The following is a 21858-nucleotide window of genomic DNA, read 5'->3' as shown; positions in this document are numbered from 1 at the left end:
CAGTTTAAGAGGGATCGGGACAAATATTTGCCCCATCGGTTGCTTGCTTTCAGAGATGTTCCCCAGGAATCCATGGGGTTTTCACCCTTTGAGTTGCTGTATGGGCATAGGGTGAGGGGACATCTAGATTTAATTCGAGATGAGTGAGAAGGTGAGTGTGAGTCTCACAAGGAGTCTGTTGTGGCATATGTCCTGAACCTCAGGACAAGGTTCATGGAACTCATGGGCCTGGCCCAGGAGAACCTGACAGAAGCCCAACAACAGAAAAAGGTGCGGTATGACAGGAATGCTCAAGCTAGAAAGTATGCTGTAGGGCAGCAGGTGATGGCTCTCATTCCTGTCAGACACAACAAGTTGCAAGCAGCTTGGGAGGGACCCTACAAGGTGATAAGAAAGGTATGTGATGTTAACTACATGGTGGAAGTGCTAGGCAGATGGCAGGGACACAAATTGTACCATGTTAACATGATGAAACCTTACCATGATAGGGAGGTCCTTGTGCTGAGCATTTGCAGTGGATTGCAGGAGGACTCTGAGAGAGATCTGGGGACTGATCTCCTCAGTAAGGCTCGGGCTGACACCTCGGTGGAAGTGGTGGCAATGTCCCAGCAGCTATCTCCTACCCAGGTTCGAGAAATCCGAGCAGTGTTGCAGGAATTTGGGGATGTGTTCACTGGGAAACCAGGGTTCACCCACCTGGTGCAGCACCAAGTGGATACAGGACAACAAAGGCCTATTAGGCAGGCCCCTTATAGGGTGCCTGAGAGTGTCAAACAGACTCTGAGGGAAGAGGTACAGGAGATGTTGGAACTAGGGGTGATTCAAGAGTCCAACAGTCTCTGGGCCTCACCAGTAGTACTGGTGCCAAAGAAGGATGGCAGCACCAGGTTCTGTGTGAATTACAGGAAATTAAATATTCGCACAGAGTCAGATGCTTACCCCATGCCTAGGACAGATGAGGCCCTAAAGCCACTGGGTTGGGCTAAGTATCTTACAACCATTGATCTTACCAAGGGTTACTGGAAGGTGCCTTTGACTCCCAGTGCTAGAGAGGTCAGCCTTTGTGACTCCTTTTGGCTTGTATGAGTTCACAAAGATGCCCTTTGGGATGAAGAATGCCCCAGCAACTTTCCAGATGCTGGTAGATCATATCTTAGCAGGAGCAGGAGAGTTTGCCCTTGCTTACATGGATGATATTGCTATCTACAGCCATTCCTGGCAAGAGCACCTTCAGCATTTCAGGGAGGTGCTGGGCAGACTACAGAGAACAGGGTTGACCATTAAGTTGAACAAATGTCAGGTGGGTATGGCAGAGGTCTCCTACCTAGGACATAGAGTGGGGAGTGGTAAGATAAGGCCAGAACCTGCCAAAGTGGAAGCTATTTAGGCATGGCCTGCACCTGTTACCAAAAAGCAGGTGAGGCATTCTTAGGGACAGCAGGGTACTACAGAAAGTTTGTTCCCAATTATAGTACTATAGATGCTCCCCTCACAGACCTCACAAGGAAGAACAAGCCAGATAAGGTAGTGTGGACCCCAGCATGTGAGCAGGCATTCCAGAAGCTTAAAGAAGCTTTGGGAGGACCACCTGTGTTAGCCAGTCCAGACTATAGCAAAGACTTTGTTGTGCAGGTGGATGCTTCAAATTATGGAGTGGGGGCTGTACTTAGCCAGATTTCTTCAGAGGGAGAAGAGCACCCAGTGGTTTATCTCAGTCGTAGGTGCCAACCCAGGGAGGAATGCTATGCATAGGTAGAAAAGGAATGTCTTGCCATAGTGTGGGTACTAAAAAATTTCAGCCTTATCTGTATGGAAGAAAATTCACTGTAATGACAGATCACAACCCTCTAACATGGTTAAACAGAGCCAGTCAGCAAAATGTCAAGTTGCTAAGATGGAGTCTGGGGTTGCAAGCATCCATTCGGAATGTATCTGACCCGACACTTGCAGCAGCTGGAGAGGCCACAAAAGTTCCTCACCAAAAGGATAAAGGGTCTCAAACATCTGTCCTATGCTGCCCGACTGAAAGAACTCCAGCTCTATTCAGTCGCTTACCGCTTGCTCAGAGGTGACCTTTGCCTAACATACAAGGCCATGTCAAACCCAGATTTGATGAATATGCTTCACCTCAAAAAATCTAGATCCGTCAGAGCCACAAGGGCGGGAGACTTAAACCTCGACACGGCTATTAATAGGACGTGCTGGAGGGATAGATTCATCACCCAAAGACTCCCTATGCTGTGGAATAAAATCCCGGTATATGTGAGGCAGAGCACCTCGCTGGCCTTGTTCAAGAGAAATCTTGACCAATGGATGGGAGATCGCAGATATACCCCAGGGATTACCTCAGTGTCACTGCTCAATAGAGGCACAGCAAAATAATGGGTATAGTTCCCCATACTAAAGGGGTGGCGTAAGCCACAAAACTATGGGCTAGGCTTGTAAATGCCCTCGGGCAGATAGCCTAGTATGAACCTATGAACCTATGAACCTATGATATATCAGTGCTGTACCACAGTGGGAGTAGCAATGCCAATGCAGATGGGCTCTCAAGACAGGGAATGGGGTGAGGTGCACCCAGATAGACCTGACACTCTCAAGTGATGTTTCTCAAGGTGCACTAGAAAAACTTGCTTGCGTTCTCTGGGGAGGAAGAGATGTGACAATTGGGGAGAGATGGGCAAAGGCTGCCAGCCTAGTCAAATAGAATTTGATATCTAATTCTGGCATTTGTAAATAAATGTAAAATACAGGCATGTTTTCTTGATAATAAATGTAAATGCAGGCATGTTTCTTGAGTGTATAGAAATCACTGTAAAATGTGAACTTCAAGATGGTTGCAACATTGCCATCTGCTGTAAGAAAAACCAAGCCAAGCATTTCAAATGTCTTTGAAAGTACAATTATCTAAAAAAATTGTGCCTGAGTGGCTAGCTGAACACATTCTTCATATTGTCTTAACTTAATGAATAATTGTTAAGAGTGTACATGTGGAAGGTGCTTTATTGCTTTGGTTTCTGCTAGAGTGTATATGTGAAATGCCTTTTATTGTTGTATTCTCCTGTGCATGTGTTAGCTTGCTAAATAATGTAAATGGAGTTTCTATTAGCCTGGGAACTCAGAGCAGGTGTCAAGATGATGCAATATGAATACTGGGAAAAAAACCTAAGTGTCAAAAATGATGTACTTTTGGGAGGGCCTTAGAGACATGTTTGTTAGTAATGTTTAAATACTATTTCTTGCAAGAGACCAGAACACATTTTGATCTTGATATCCAAGTTACCAGCACTCTGCTTATGCTCACATGTAAGTTTCTGGTGCTGTGATTTCTTGTAGGAATAGTTAAAACTAGTTAAGATTAATTAGGTATTTTTCTTTGAAATCAGACCTGTCCTACTATATTATTGTATGTTTCTGTGTGATCTCTGAACTCTTAGATGTCTCTGTGGTGTTGTAGTTTTGTCTTGAGTTTTAATTATTTATTATTAGATATTTTAAAACCTTCTGCCTGTGGCTGGTTTGTGTAGAGATAAGCTCTAGAGTACATTCATATTTATATTGAGTTTATTGTAATAGGTCACTCTGATAAGCCTTAGACTATATAGTCACATTACCATTGGATAATAATATTGCACAGTAATAATTGGACACCATTTTAAGGGCCTTTTAGTAGCTGATATTATTAACTGGGTGGTGGCAGTAAATACTACCATATAGACTGGGTAAAGGGGCGCAGCTGGAGAATCTGTGTCAGCCTTTCCCAGGAGAGTCTGTGAAGTTGTATAAATACTTATCTCAAAGTGTGTGTGTGTTATGTCAGCTACTTGGTAGGGACAAGAAGCACTGGTTAGACAGAGAGGGTACTGGAGGTTTTAGCTTGCCCAGTTAGGCTGTGACCTGGACCCTATAGCTGTGCCAGTGGGGAGTCTTACTGAGGACCTGGTGAGCAAGGGAGCAGCCAGCCCCAGAATGATTGATCTCTGTGTGCACTTAAGGGAAATTGTACTTTACTGTTTGTATTAGTTATCCTTTCCTCTTCTATGAGATGACCTCCCTGGTGTTACTGGTGATTATTGAGGCTCCTTGATTGCTGGGCCAGGGCACGGTTATCACAATAGATATAACAGAAAATGTACATATGAGTTTTTTCTTTGTTTTGGTTCCTCATCTTTGAAATCAAGCAACATCAAAACCAAAAATCAAGAAGCACAAATGGAGATGCAAGCAGGACACAAATTTCCTGCATTAAATTTTATTAACCACTCCAGATCAGACTCTTTCATTTCAAAGCACTTCATCTGAATCTGCAGTTATTTTTGCAATACCTTTATTTATATAGACACATCCCCACAATGAAAAAAAGACAATTTTAAATCACGACTTTTAAAATTTGAAAATATAAACATTTCAGAAATACTTAAGCAGTTGCACACAATAAATAATAAAAAGTATATATAATAAAAATCTTTTACATACACATACTTGAATAAGTAAACAATATGCCATGACCATTACATTATTAAAATTTAAAGTCTCGCTGCCTTTAAAAACAAGTAGCTAGACACTGAAACTTTTTCTTTTAAGCCCTGATAAAAATAGGCTCCTATCCTAAGCTACCACAAAAGTTCACACTTTTGACATTAACATTCCTGTAATCCATTTTATTGATTTTTTCGCACTTTTTGAAGAAAAAAAAACAAAACTTTAAACTCAGAACAAATTTCAGCATGTCCTGTTAAAGCTTTTTAAGTATCTGTTCTGCTGAAGATACTGAATAGTCACAGTACATGCATTCTGTTTTCTATATAAAAACAATGACAGAAAGCATATGTAGCAAGGAAAAAAACACACCCTTCTCATATATATCTTTGAACCTTCTTTTATGTAACTACATTGTGGTCATGAGCCACATTTTAATGTACCACAGCATCCTAAATCATTCTATGTTAGAATCTTGAACAAACTTTTTATTCTTCCTCATCTGTAAATGAAGGTAGGCTTATGGCAGACTTTCTTAGCTACAGTATGTCAGGAAAATAATTCAGAATCCTTCAGTATTTTGTAGGTCTCTTCTTCTATTTTGATAATTTATTTATTTATTGACAGTTGATTACTTAGAAAATCTGACTGGGTAGGAGCTCATTTTCGGCGGAGGCCTGGGGAGAAAAGTTCCAAGTATTAAACAACATTTTAAGAACAATAATTTTACAATCTTTAAAAAATACAACAAACAGCTACAGTTTAAATAATTGTACAAAAGTAGACATACAGTGAAAACATTGGTTAATAATTGAAACAAGCTATATGACGATTTAATATTTAGAAAAAATTTTAGCCAGTGTAATAAAAAAAAAAAAAAAATTAAAGGAAGTGATTGATGAAGGGAGAGTAAGGAGGTGTAAGGTATGACTAGGAATTTGCTCACACAGATCCAGCTTTTTGTTAGGAATTCTTTCAGAATGGTTAATTAGTTAATTTGCCCATTGGGTAAGTTATTTAGGTTGACGAGGGAGCTCTTACATTGCTGGGAATTACACTTTCTATATTTGGTCAGGATTTTCTTCCTTTTGTTATATAATCTATCGATGCTATAATTCCACCAAGGTGACTTGTTTTTTTAAGTTTGTTGTGAATTTATTTTGAGTAGATACCATAGCCTCTATACAGCTGCACACATGATTGCAGAGGTTTCCTGTGAATAACACAATGTGGGCAGCAGACTTCCTTGGGTATGGGAGATTTGAAATTTTGCCAGCATGTCACTTACGAGTAGGAAGTTTGTCTTGGAATAATTTCTAAAAGTTCCAGGGTTACCTTGTATACAATGTTTTAATTTTTATTTCAAAGGGGGCAACTTTATGGTTGGACATGACTAGTGAGGATTATATTACTCTAGAAGGTGCATCATTTCCCAATGTTGGTGAAGACTATGTCTTGGATATTAGCACCCCTAATGGGCATGCAGACTATTTGATCATTAATTGCAATCAGTGACAATACATCCTTGAGGGGACCTGTTGTTATGTGCAACCCTACAGGGAAATCATATTTCACCAACAATTTTGATGTGAAAGCAAAGGTGTAGTCTATTTAGGCCTTTTTGGATGTTGTTCTGCATGTTATATTGGCAAAACTAAACTGTGGTTAATTAAAAGAATTCACCAGCACTTATAAGTTATAAAGAAAAATGATAACAGGAATGTGTTATTTAAACACCTGAAAGAGAATCTGCACATGAATATAAGTTCATTGTTATTGATCAGGTTGACCTGGGACAGCAAGGGGGAGTTCAAGTGATGATTATTTGGATTTTTTAGAGCTTAGGTGGTAGTTGAGGACTAATGCCACACCAAACCCTGGTCTCAACAGGAATGTTAGTATTAGTAGCATTTTAAAATTTAAAGCTTCTTATTTTTTTTTCTTGACAGGAAATAATGTTTAAGGGGGTTAGTTTAAGTTCACTAGGTTTGTAATGTAGTAATGTAGTTATTTTGTAAGGGGAAGTGTAATGTTATAAGGAGTGTGGATGTTGATTTTTAACTGAGAAAATCATTGTTTTTTTTATGAGCAAAACTCTGGTTTTAAAAGGTTTTTTTTATATACATGTAGTTTGCTATGCAACCTTTTTTTTCCTTCTTTATTATTACAAGTGTTTCCAAAAACTCCACTGTCAGTTATTTCCCACTGGCTGCTATTGTATTGTTTTGTTTAGCTTGAGTTGTCCTATAACAGTGTTATGGGTATTGTTGGACTAGTTATTTTAGTTATTTTAATTAATTATTTGATTAATGTATTTAATTGACTGCCAATTTACGGACTTGTTTAGAGGATATATATAAAGTGTGTGCCTTTTGTGTTTGCTTGTTCTAAGCCCACCATACTAATGGGCAAAAGTGCTTAATGTTTTTTTCTTAATAAAGGATTTTTACTTGCGGTACTCTGATCCGAAGTCTTCTTCTTCCATTTTGTTTTGCTATTCGATTTGTTCTTGTGGAGAGATACTATTTGGTCCAGGGTATTTGTGTTTAAAAAGTCCAGGAATATCCAGGCCTGCTTGCTATGGGTTGAGTCTGATTTTTAGTTTTTAGTGGGGCATTTAAAATTGTCTATGAATATCATGCTGGGTTGAATGGGGAGTGTCACTAATACAGTTATGTATGAGCTATAGGTTTTCTGGATCATAATAGGGGACATATAGCTTGCAAGGCTATGGTATGAGACTTTAAGAATGGTAATTTGGACATGGAGAAAGTCAAGTGCATCAGCCCTTAGGTGTGTTTGTTTTTGATATAAATTACAAGTAATCTCCGTGGTATCCCCAAAGTCTCAAAACAACCTATTAAAGTGTAGTGGGTCTAAAAACAAAACAGTGTAAGAAACTTCTCTGTGTGGAAGATTTTCAGTCCATATATTTCTAGTTAATCACTGTATATTAATCAGATCAGACAATAGTAGTAGAAGTAGCAAACGTAAACTCGTCAAGTCAAAAAGTAATAATAGAAAATATATAATTCTACAGCATTACTAAGTATTCGAAAGTAATTCAAGCAAGGCAGGCAGTCTGTTTCCAGTCGAAAATCCTTTATTAAGTACACAGACAAGTGATCCAAGTAAAACAAAAATAGAGTAATAATTTCCTCACAAGCTTTCTAAATATATATATACTTTTTATCAGGCATGGGAGTGGTTTATTGTGCTGTAAAACAAAGTGTTATTGGTACACATGTTAAATTCACATCCCTTCCCCCATCAGTATGACATTTGAGCTGGTCCTGCCCTACCTAGTAGCTGTCATAATAATATATAGCCCTAATGTACTTTAATGGTAGATCTTATTTAACCAAATTATTAAGTCTGTGATTTTATACAAGGCAATATACTACATGGCTGGAAATATATCAACCTTAGTTAATTTTGCGATCAAAAATTATATATAAATATACACATATACATTTTACATGTAAAAATCAGTTTCTATTTTCATAACCTATTGTTAACAAAGATCGCTTTCGTCCTTCTAGACTTCTTCAGGTCTGCGTACAAGAACCCTAAAAACCTATATAATTGTATAATTAGTTAGTATTGTTATTACTGTAATTTTGAATAAAGTGGAAAAAAGAGAACCAGAAAAAAATATATATATATATATATATATATATGTATGATGATGGAAACAAAATATACACTTAAATTTCAAATGATTTAAAATGGTATTTAAAACCAATTTGTAGAAAAAATATATATATATATATATATATATATATATATATATATAATAACAATTAATCATGTAAACAATGTGGCAATTTTCTAAGTTCCAGTGCACTTTTAATTGAACAGTAGTAGTTTAGTCCAGGCTTTCTAAAAGAGTTCAGCTTTAATTGCCACATGAGTTCCTGTTTCTCCAGAATATTCAGGATGTCTCCTTCAAGATCACCCATGTCTTTGTGTCTCCTTCAAGATCACCCATGTCTTTGTGATCCAGGATCTGGAACTTAAAACCTGTGTGTCTTTTATGAAGAGAAAGGTGTTTGGCTAATGCATTATTTTTACATCCAGAGCGGATTTCTGACAGATGACATGAAATCCTTCGCTTGAGTTTATTTACAGTCTTGCCCACATAGAATGCATCACATTCATTACACTGTGCCCTGTAAATTACTTTTTTAGTGTTACAGTCACCCCCTACACTGGTTTTAATGATCTTCTTTAAATAAGGGCAATAAAAACTATCACCTTGCTGTATAAATATACAAAATATACAATTAGTTTCACATCTTTTAGTGCTTTGCCACATTGTTTACATGGTTAATTGTTATTTTATATTATTTTATTTTATTTTATATATATATATTTTTTCTACAAATTGGTTTTAAATACCATTTTAAATCATTTGAAATTTAAGTGTATATTTTGTTCCATCATCATACATATATTTTTTTTTTATTTTTTTCTGGTTCTCTTTTTTCCACTTTATTCAAACTGATGGTAATAACAATACTAACTAATTATACAATTATATGGGTTTTTTAGGGGTCTTGTACACAGACCTGAAGAAGTCTAGAAGGACAAAAGCGATCTTTGTTAACAATAGGTTATGAAAATAGAAACTGATTTTTACATGCAAAATGTATATGTGTATATTTATATCTAATTTTTGATCGCAAAATTAACTAAGGTTGATATATTTCCAGCCATGTAGTATAGTGCCTTGTATAAAATCACAGACTTACTAATTTGGTTAAATAAGATGTACCATTAAAGTACATTAGGGCTATATATTATTATGACAGCTACTAGGTAGGGCAGGACCAGCTCGAATGTCATACTGATGGGGGAAGGGATGTGAATTTAACATGTGTACCAATAACACTTTGTTTTACAGCACAATAAACCACTCCCATGCCTGATAAAAAGTATATATATATATTTAGAAAGCTTGTGAGGAAATTATTACTCTATTTTTGTTTTACTTGGATCGCTTGTCTGTGTACTTAATAAAGGATTTTCGACTGGAAACAGACTGCCTGCCTTGCTTGGATTACTTTCGAATACTTAGTAATGCTGTAGAATTATATATTTTCTATTATTACTTTTTGACTTGACGAGTTTATGTTCGCTACTTCTACTACTATTGTCTGATCTGATTAATATACAGTGATTAACTAGAAATATATGGACTGAAAATCTTCCACACAGAGAAGTTTCTTACACTGTTTTGTTTTTGATATAAATTGATACGTCTTCACCATTTGTCCCTTCCTGTGTAGTGACAGGTCTAAATGTGTGGAAGGTATTATTGACCGGCATTGCCAGACTGCTGTTTGAGGCTTCAAACAATATCTTGGTAACTGCACAGATGTCTATATTCTCCAGGATGAGAAGATTTTGCAGTAAATGTAGTTTCTTGTTTAGATTCCTGATACTGAGCAGTAATATCTTTACATTTTCTTAGGTTGGTTTTGCTATGTTAAAAGATTTATCAGGCTGATAATGTCTAAAAAGACACTATGGGGGTACATAAAGTCTTAGCTAATATTTGAAAACCTAGAGGGGATAGGTGCAGACCATCCCTAGCAAAGCAGCATAGTCTGTTAAACATATACTTACTCCCAGATTGGCAAATATTGTATCCCCAGTGAATAACACCAGAAACTAAGACAATTATTAATGTTAATTGTCTTCTGTTCATACTGTGACATTATCCCTGGAGAAGGTATAATACTTCTCAGTACTAGGCTCATACCGATCTGGGACATATAGTTGGAGAGCTCCATCATGGATCTCCTCATCTAGTCCAGGGAAGTACATCTCAGATTATTTACTTCCACACTGACTATGACTAAGTGTAACCTAACCTTCCAATGTTCAGCAAACTCTTTGATAACACTGTATGCATCAGGTTGTTCTCTGTGACATCACACTACATGTCTAGGCCCATAGAAATGGACTAGACATTGTTGCTTTGTATATACTGCAATATACTGTGCATGATAACATGTGAAGGAGAGTAATACAGTCACTTCGCATTGTCTACTGCCAGAGGTGTAGCTACTTCAGCTAGAAACCTGTACTAGTCACATGAACATGCACCCCACCTCCTCAGTTCTTAAACTCAACAGCAAAAAAAAGAAAGCTTATGCAGAAAGCTGATTGGCTTTCTGTAGTACCAATCCATGCACCCCTCCCCTCTTAACTGAAGAGCAAAGAAAAATTCTTCAGATTACTTTAAGAAGCAGAATGGCTCCCAGCAATAATACCAACAATTATGTACCACAAAACCATACCCCCAAAGCTCTTCAAGTGAAGAGCAAAAATACATAAATAAATAAATAAATAAATAAACAAACAAATAAATAAATAACGTCTTCGGATACAACCAATCCACTGCCTACAGCTCTTCAAGTAAACAGCAAAAGAAAATAAAAATGCTTAATTGAGCAGCCAAAAAAAATGCTTAAGGTATTTTGGTACAGACAAGCTAATAGCTAATTTTTCAGTCACATCCCCTAACATACTGCACCTGGAGCAGCTGACCTCTTCCCCATCTTTGCTACCTGATCATCTAATGCCATTCAAGTTAATGTCGCTCGATATTGTGGTGGTCACAATACAGTCCTACTGCTGCACTATTGGAGAGACCTGGGGATGCTAGTTGGTCTGCTAGATGACACTGTATCATATTATTACAGACTACAGCATGCTACAAACATCTGGCAGGCATTAGCAGAGGCAAAGTACAGTGAACCCTCCGACATGATCAAACAGAAGAATCACATCTGCATTAGGTCAAACACATTCTCTTTCAAATTTTTTGGTTTGGGCATGGCTGATGTTATATTACTGCTGAGACATGCCTTATAGACCTCATATAAGCATCACCAACCTTGAATCTATGCATAACATATTAGGGATGGGAAGGAGAGAGGGAGCAAGACAGAAAGAGAAAGAGAAGGAGAGAAAAAGACATTTGCGGTGTTAATGCTGAGTGCTGGTTATGTAGGTGGGAGCTGATATGTAAATGAACCACTGTGCCTGCACTTACCTTCTACAGGGATCTATAGGGTGTCTCTGCAGGAAGTAAAAGCTGCAAGCCACAAAGACTCAGACAGAAAGTACTGATGAAGCTTACAATTAATAAAGGAAAGCACTCATTTATCATTTTTGACATCATTTGGTGTATGTCGTTTGCATATACTGGTTGTACTTTCTGTCAGTGTCTCTATGGCCTTCAGACTTTTCTTCTTTTGGTGTTTATTTTATTTTGTTTTTTTTTCAATCTTTGTAAGAAGTGCTGACATAGTTGGCTTGTATGCAATATATGGAAATCTTAACCACTGTAACCATGCTGTGTAGACACATGATTTACCTGCCTGTGTGTAAGTCACTCTTCCTGGCAGTTAATGGAGTGTAGCCCTTCATATTGATGTACCATTCTTCACGAACACCAGCTAGGATTACTGGCATGTTAAGGGATATGAGTGATATCATAGATGCCATGCATGGCATTGCCTCTCCCCCTTTGTGTGTTGCGAAAGCATATTTCCTTATCCACAAGAGGAAGTAATGCATTGATGAATGTAGTGAATATCCTACAGTTGGCATCTGTATTATAGCCACGATCTCTCCAATTTCAGCCTTAAAGCTCCCTGTAGCTAGTGTGCAAGTGTGATACATACTTCAATATCCAGGTCCATTGTAAAAATACACATTCATCCATTTCCTATTTGTAGACCATTAATATCATCCAACACCTGTATAATTTCTGTATCTATGCACAGTCAATCTGAGACCTGCAGATCTATAAAATGGTGGAAGATAATCCTCTGACGATATTATTTATTTTGTGTAGGTCACACTGTCATGCATTCAGACAGCATTTCTTGCACTTAGCAAGTGCAAATGAAATTGCTGCTGCTCGAAGCACACCTGCTTGAAATGTTGCAACTTTTTGGTGTGCCCTTACCTTTTCTAGTCAGATGCAATCATCTCTGCCATTTCACTTCTGATGACTATGAGTCATGGTGTGCTTTCCCCATCCTCATTATGTTGTGATCATGTACTTACTAGATCGTTGTGCAGTTTTGGCATGTCATTTTATAGCCATTTACTTAGCTTGCTTTCTGTACCTTTCAGGATGTTGCTCCATATATTACACTATATACTTTTAAAAAAGAATGTGCTGTGTGCTTCAATGTCTGCTTATAAATACCTACAAAGAGATATGAAGACATGCCCCCTGGATTTACTATTTTTCCATGCAGGAATAGCTTAGTCCAGCATGGAAGTGGACATTTAGGAGCAGGACAGCAGCTCATCATGCATATTAATGAAGGCACGGTGCCTGATCTCCTAATCTTACACAGAGCATGTAAGAGTGCAGGGGGCATGTCTGAGAGCAGAGCTCTCACAATATACATGCCCCCACAATGAAAAACTGCCGAAAGGCCAAAGGAATGAGTGAGACCACTCATAGTTATCCACATATCCCCAGCAACATTCCCCCACATGTACAACAGCAATAGTAAATTCAAATTAAATAAATAAACCTTTTTGTAATTAAGAATCCAATTAAAGATAACCGTAGGTACACTGGTGTGCCCATCGCTTAGCTATGGCTAATGCAGCTTAAATGGCTGAAGAGGATAACAAGGAAGATATATGCAAATGAAGCAGTATAGAAATAGTGTAGTGGGCAGAGCATTCACCTTATGAGCAGACATTCCCGTTTCAAGTCCCACTGCAGCACATTCCATTTACCATGGCAAATCATGTTATGACCAATACTTTAGTTGCATAGCCCACTAAATAACATATATTTGTGAAATGGAGTACTGCATTAAATTCACATGTGAGGTGTCAGTGTCATAATGTTGCAAAGTCCCCAGATAAGCACATGTGCCCTATACAGTATATGTACACAGGAATCATGGATACAAATTAAAGTTAAATGTGTAATGAATGACAACTCCATACAGCTTCCAAATCCCCCACCTCCCCAAGAACCATTACATATGACTGTCTAAATCAGTGCAATTGTAAGTGGGAGTAAGCACTAGTAAGCAAGTGTAAGCGCCAATAAGCAATAGTAAGCATATTTAAGCACTAGTAAGCGAGTTTAAGCCCATTTGCATGGGGGTAAGCAATGCGCACACAGGTTAAGCAATTTTGAAGCTAACTCTCTTTATACATATTTAACTGGAGGTTAGCATTGATTACCCTTGTGCAAACCTGTGCAAACCCGCTTACAACCACTCAAAAATGCCTTAATCACACTGTATCCAATGACCCTTGTACTGCCCAGCAACAAAATAAACAGCTTTGCAGGTCTTGAATCCAGGACCCTATACACTATAGTCACAGTAATTAACCACCAAGCCATCACAGCAGCTCAAAAGAATGAGGTATCAGCAAACAAGTCCTTACTATAGTAAAATCAAACTGAACCTGTGAAAGGAATCAGTATACAGTCATATATTCTATAACCCACTACATAACATAAATATGTGAACTGGAGCACAGCAGTAAGTCCAGATGTGAGGTGTAATTGTAATAGATTGTTGAAGCTCCCAATAAAACACAAGGACACCATACAGAATCATGGATACCAGGCATATATATAAGATGCAATGAATAAGAAATCAATGCCAAAAAGAAAATATAATGCAAAGTCTAATGTAAGCAATGCTAAGTATTGCACAGGCCAGCTTAGGAGGTGTAAGCAATGCGTAGGCCAGCTAACTCAATGGGCCCAGTGTTATACCCCTTTAAACAAAGCCAACCTTAGGTAAGCAGGTTTGCCCATAGCCTAGCCTTTTCAAAACTGTCCAGTCATGGAAAAGTGTGGGAAATCAGCCCTACTTAAACCCAACAAGTGGGAATATATCCAAAAACTGGTTGTAGCTTCCCCTTGCAGGCACTATGGCAGAAAAGAGAGAAGGTGTGCACTTCTGGGTACAGCGCTGGTGCATCCAGGAGTCCAGAATCATGGCAGGACTCCTAGTCAAAGACCATGAGCAGAGACTGCTGCAGGGCCAGTACCAGGGTTCCTCATATAAGGCGGAAGTTTGGGACCATCTTGCCCGTGACCTCACCAGTGCCACTGACATATTCCAAACTGGTGAGCAGGTCAGGCATCACTATGCTGACCTGAAGTGGCATAAGGGGGACCTCTTGGATCTGTGGATCCAAGAGGCTAGAATGACAGGGGATGCATCACTCCACTATGTGTGTAATAATTGCCAGCTCATGTATATTATGGATAGGTATGGCTAAATATTCCTCTTATGTCCTCCACAACTGCACATGAATGGACTGCAAACCAGTAGGCCCACGGAAGTTGGCTGGAGAGGTTGCGATGTGAGGGAGGTCAGTAAAACTCTTGCATGTACTGTCATAGGAAATAAATCTAAAAGTATTAGTAAATTAATTGCCTGTATAAAACCTATATTGTGTAAGGCAAGTACTGCATACACCGGAGAATATGGCAGGAAGAGTCTCATATAGTTTGCATGTAAATAAAAGTGCAATAGCCTGACAATAAAAGTCTAACTACTGGACTGCATGTGTATAATCTGGTATCATGTGGTATTGTAGATTTGCAATCACATAATAGTACTGTTATATTAAGCACTGTTACCCACACTGTGCACCATAAATAGAATGTGTAGGAATGCTTGTATGTCTTAGGAAATCCTGTATAAGAGTGTTGTAATACAAGGTCAGAATGCAAAGCCACAGGAGAATTATAAGATAGAAAGCAGATAGGAGATATACAGCAATTTCTATATAGCACACACATCTCTGATGGACACTGTTTAACTTGTAGCAGACACAGCCATGGCCTGCATCCTCGGAGTGGAAGTAGGCTGCATACATAATCATACCCCACAACTGTACAGATAAGACCAGAATGTCCAGTATATAGGCCCATATATGCTGCCTGTCACCCTGTCCCCCTGGGAAGTCTGTGGGATGATCCCAGATATCTAGGCGGCAAACAGGGAATACAACTGATTGTCACACATCTGTGAGAACAAACCTGTCACTCTAGCAACTCCCGAAACTGTTATGAGAGTAATAAGCCAAGTATGTCCTATCTACAACCCCATGTTGTCAAGCTGTGATTAGAGTGTGTACAGTAACAAAGTGAGATGTATGTGCATAATACTAGTGTGTAATCTGATACTTTATGTGGCAACATTCAGGTAGTGCTAACAAACATTGCTCCAACAGGTACGTCAGATATGAACACTGTGCCGAGAAAAAAAAATTGATATACTGTACTGGTACTGTTTACTCTGGTATTGTATGGAATTGTAAGTGTTGCAGTTGCTCTGAATAATAAGGTATCATTGATCACTGTCACCCACACTGTGCTACATAATATAACTGTGTAGGAAAGCCTGTATAAGAGTGTGGTAAGTCACTAAAGGATGAAGAGGACAATAGTCTAGATATGTCCCAGTTCACCTGCATGTGTTCAAGACATGGTCAGAGTCTGTGCAGAAAAAGATGGACAGCTATGTGCACACCATCAACCTGGAATCTGGGAGTATGTGTAGAAACAGTGTTAATCATTTCCTCCACCAGGTAAGAGGTGTATACTGCAGGTAAAACCAGTTCATGTATAATGATGACAGTGATATCACTGTCCAAACTAAGGCTATAGGGTACTGTAGTAATACTTGTAACGTAGAGATAACAGCACTGACTAGGAAAGTAATGTGGACTACAGGAATATACTAGTTGTTAAGTTACATCTTTCTCTCCCCCCCCCACCATATCTCCAACAATAAACTCCAAACCCACCTCAACTGGTATGAAATGACTGCACTGTTCTGTTGGGACATATATCCTATTGGTTGATAATTATTTTAACCTGTTTCCATGCATGTGCTATATTGAAATACTCCAACATTGGTGCCATCAATTTACCTGCATGCTGTTGTTACCACTGTGGTCCCATATACGCATGTGTTCTGTTTGCTATGCAGCTGTTCCATATCTGGTGTTTGGGTTAATGTGAATATCTCTGCATGCTGTTATACCTAACCCTGGAATGTGCTGACTATTACTAACCCACATATGATAAAATTTAAACACTATAGCAAGTTTGGGAAGGCTGGTCCCACGTGTCCCACCTCATCTGGCCATGGCATCAGGCACCAGCACATCTGGGGCCAAACCAGGGAACTCCTCATCCATTGGTCCTGCACCACCTTCTGGTGGAACTGCCTCAAGGGATGGGGCTTGTCCCCCACATGGGAGCGAGCATGGACAGGAACCTGTCACCCCTCGCCAGGTCCAGGTCATGGTGCGTATCGAGCTTCACTGGGAGGTCAGAGATCTGCTGCGCCAGTTTGAGGGCTGTCTGTCGCTCTGCAACTCAGCCCCCAGCACAGCCATCTTCGGGCTGTGAAGGTGCAGTGGTGACTGTCCATGGGTGCGGATCTCAGTCCCACTGTTTCTACTAGGTGGCCCATGGGCTTCCGATGCCCCAACACCCCTTCCCATCAAGGTGGCTACCCCAACATGTGTCATATATTGCCCCTGTATATGTCTTGTTTGTCTTGTGTATTAACCTACCCAACCCACCTCGCCAAATATACCTACTAACCCTCCCCAACATCCCACTCTCATCTGAAAAAAAAGGGCAATCTGTTCCCAAAAAAATCTCGCCCCATACATAGCTGTCCATTTCAAACATGTCTCCACTGGACACATGTAATCTGGTCTAATTGGCATCACAACATATTATTGTTGTCCTAACTCCTCTCTCAGGGGTTTGAGTGTCCAAATTTACCTCCAAATTCAGTGTAACTGCACAGCTGCTGCTGTAGAAGAAATGGGCAGCTATGGACCTTTCCTACTCCCTTCCTATACATCCCTAGCTATCTTCCCTACTGTCTTTCCCTCTCTGTGCCCCTTTTTTACCACTTTCCTATCAACCCTTTTTTCTTTTCTTTTAAAGAAATTAGTGCGGGGGTAAGTGGGAGTAAGCACTTTTAAGCAGCAGTAAGTGGGTTTAAGACTGTTTGCATGGGGGTAAGCAATGCCTACACCGGTAAGCAACTGAGAAGCTAAAATCAGTATAAGAAACTGTAACCGGAAGTTAGCTGTGCTTACCTCTGCACAAACCTGCTTACAATTGCTTAAAAGTGCCTTAATCATTCTGTATCCAATGGTCCTTGTTCTGCCAAGCAACAAAATAAACAGCCTGTGCAAGGCTTGAACCCAGGACCCTGCACACCATAGCCAAAGTGATTTACTACAAAGACATGTCAGATATACATAACCCTGATGTTTTTACAAACATATCCTCCAGCCCAGGCATTTAACAGTACAGGGAATGTATCTCAACATGTAGACGTATGTGTTTGTGTTAATATATTAATATCTAAATAGATATATCTATATATGTATATATATATATATATATATATATATATATATATATATATATATATCTAAACATATGTACATATATATATATATATATATATATATATATATATATATATATATATACATATATACATATATATATGCATACATCTATAGGTATATATGTCTACATCTATATGTATGTATGTGTATATATATATATATATATATATATATATATATATATATATATATATATATATCTTACCAACTGGACACTGTATGAGCCACCCATACAAATGACAGTCGTTGCCTGCAACATATACGCACAGAGAGGTCAAAGGATATAACATCACACACAGGTTTGCATACATGGGAAAGCTTTATTTTGTAATATTACAGTTGCATATGCCTTGTCAGATAGCTGATTAGACACTGACATCCATATAAACAGAGTAATGCAACTGTGAAACAGTTAAACTAATACAGTAGGTTGGAAAGGTTTACATATGTTGCTGTCCAGGCCGAAAACTTCAAGTAACAATAGTAAAGACAGACTGGGCCACAGGATACCAAACAATCAACAGTAAGTAATGCAGATGTATAGGTCAGAAGCCTCTATCTATGCTCTGTACACAATCCCTAGGGGGTAAAGACCTCAGCTGACACAATGGGATGTAACTGTTACATAACAAGGCATAACTGACACCATCACAATCACACTGACAAGCAGAACAGTCTGTATGGCAGGAGGCAGTAGGCCTGCATTTATTGGATTGTATGGTAAGGTACATCCAGATACCTTAAGCCAGCTTCTCCCTGATACCCCCACATGTTGTAACAGCCTAGGTTAGTTATGGTGCATCCCCCCTAGATTCAGTAATACAGGGCCATATGCCACTGTTACACACACTGGCCTCTGGAGTGCATAAGGGCTCACATGTATTGTATAGATGAAGCCCACACATATATGGCCCCAACCCCACAGTTTGTATCGGGGACACAACAGCAGTGTACTGGTGGCAGGAATGGCAGCATGACATAATCACAGCCCACTACAGAACAATCCCTGACAGCTTGTCATATGTGCAAAGCCTGGTATGTAGGTGGAGGACAGAGGCTGGAACACAAGCTCATATATGTAAACCTGTTGTCATACACTAAGCAAGTCACTGGTGTTACAGGACAGTGTGCAACATACCCTTAGCCAGGAATATGAGGTTAAAAACAGACATGGATGTAGCCATGTACTTATAGTACTCAACACACACACTGCCAGTGATATATCTGACACAAGACCTGTGTAGTTTACAGACAAAACATAATAGGCACACCTTTGACCATCAAGAGGATAGGCTCCCAGTTGAGAGCTATGCAGACAGAATTCATTCCAAGTTAAGCTAGTATGTACACACAAACCCTGTATCACCAGTGCTATACAACGCATACAACAACTCTACTCACACTCTGTCTGCAGTTCTGGAACCTCCTAGAAATATGTAGCTGGCCTGAGTGTGCAGGTTCTCCTGTAAGTGGTATTGCTACCTGCTGTCTGTAACACTGATGCCAACACACAGGAAGGATGTCCATCATACAGGAAAGATAAAGGGACCACACCCACATGATTTAGGGATTTATAGTAGGTGGTTGCCATGACAGTGGTAATTGGAAGTACTACACAGCATGCTGCATGCAGGTAGCAAGTGGAGGACACTGATTGGTGTAGAGGCCATCACTTGATCATGTGCATCACCTACAAAATCCATGCTGCAATGTATTCAATGCAGCTCAATCCATTTACTGGAGGGAGACCGAGACAGAGGGAGTGAAAGTCAAAGGCAAAGCTAAAACCAAAGGAAAAAAAAAAGAAAATAATTACATCCAGCAAACTATCCAGAACAGACATCATTCCCACAACAGGTATGTGAAGTATATATGCATGTAATTGAATGTAGTACTTGGTCCATAATAATGGGATAGATGATGTGGAATGATTTATATGTGCCATCAGGTGTTGTTGTAATGATGTTCAACTGAACAACTGCTATGGACAATAGTGTCTGTCCCTGTGGGAAGTGGAACATAGCCATCAACTGTGGAGATCAGCACTGACTGACAAGATGTAAGCCATCATAGTGTGTGCTGTGTAATGGGAAGTGTGTATATTATGTTGCCAATAGCTGGTGGTGGAAGTAATGACATTATGATGGACACATGGGACCACAGCCCACCCCTTGCAGGATACTCAGGTTAAGCTCTAATGTAGCATGCAGGGTTGTTATAGGTGTGTAATACGGTTACCTGCAATCTGGTCTTACATATACCCCACTGATGTCAGGCTGTGTCCATATGCGGCACCAGTCTGTGTTGTAGCAAGGCAGAACAGTGCAGCTGTGGACCTGATGTCTTAATGTACCCCACATATAGGTATGCATATGTGTACATATGTACACATATATAATATAAAAATATATACATATATGAAAAACATATACATATAAAAAAAAAAAAAAATATATATATATATATATATATATATATATATATATATATATATATATATATATTTTATATATATATATATATATATATATATATATATATATATATACACATGTATGTCCACAAATATAAAGATACCCATGTGTAGACATATATATGAGCACATATATACATCACATATATCTACACATATATAGATATATACCTATATGCACGTCTACATATATACAAACACACACACACACAAACATATATGTATGTAAATACATGTCCCCTGTATCACTACCACAGTGCTGCATGCTATGTGCAAGGAAACAGCTCACATAGCAATACACACAGATACCTACAGCTGGCAGTGTGTGCAACATGGATGGGTATTTCACATGTGAACCCCTGTTGGGACCACATTGCCCTTGTCTGTGAAGTATGGAATGAGAATATGGGAAGTATGGCAGGTATAGTTGTGAAGGAAGTCAGGGTTGGTAGATACAGAGGACAGTCTACAGGGGTGATATGTGACACATGTTGTGGGTAAACACCCTAGATGGTGTGTGTGGTCTTTGATGTGGATGCCCCATGGACCCCAATATGGACACAATGGGAACAAGCCTCCCACCCACTGCTACTCACGAGAGCAGTCCACGTCCTGAAGGTGCCTGGCCTGGAGGCTGAGCAGGAGGAACATGTCAGCCCTGTGAATGCGTACTGGGTGCCTCAGAGTGATGCAGCACATCCCACATGTGCCTGTGGAGCCCATTATGGAACAGACCAGGGACCTGACCTCAGGGGACAGGAACATGTCTGTGTGTGCCCCCGGGGGTGGGAGAACATCCCCTGGGTTGGTTCCACCTGATGGTATTGCTGGAAGAATACATGAGGAGGCCCCAGGGTGGGACACACATGTGATGTGGCCAGGTAACATGGGCAGATGGGTTTGGAGAGGTGGTGCAGCTGGCTAATAGTGCATATACATGCTATTGTGTCACTGTAATAGAACATATGTTAGTAGTAATAGTCTACACAATCCCGGAACATGTCCAACAGCACGTATAGATATCCCCAATAACACAGAATGTCAGATGTGCAGCAATCACAAAGCAGCCATACCACAGGCATATATGGAACCATAGTGGCCCTGACAATGGCATGCAGGTGAATAGTCTGTAACAGGCCAGCAATGATAGTGTCCACACAGGGAACATGGCTACAAACACATAGCACAAAGTGTGGTACAATACGATATCTGTCCCACTGGTATGTAAGCTGTAGCCATACCTAATGAGTTCTGTGTACAGCTTGTTCTCACTGATATGGTGGGGGGGTGACATAGATGTGTATTAAGAACTGTGGTAACCTTGCTGTATGAGTTGCTCAGACCTGTTTCCATCTTTATGTCTTTCAGCCAAGATGTCACATGCATAGCTACCATCTTATTCAGCTGCTGAAAATGAAGTACTGCTCACCTATTTT

The sequence above is a fragment of the Protopterus annectens genome, chromosome 5.part0, assembly GCF_019279795.1.
Source record: "Protopterus annectens isolate FY-2018-M chromosome 5.part0, PAN1.0, whole genome shotgun sequence".
Classification (NCBI taxonomy): Eukaryota; Metazoa; Chordata; order Ceratodontiformes; family Protopteridae; genus Protopterus; species Protopterus annectens.
Note: the sequence above shows the minus strand (reverse complement) of the source record.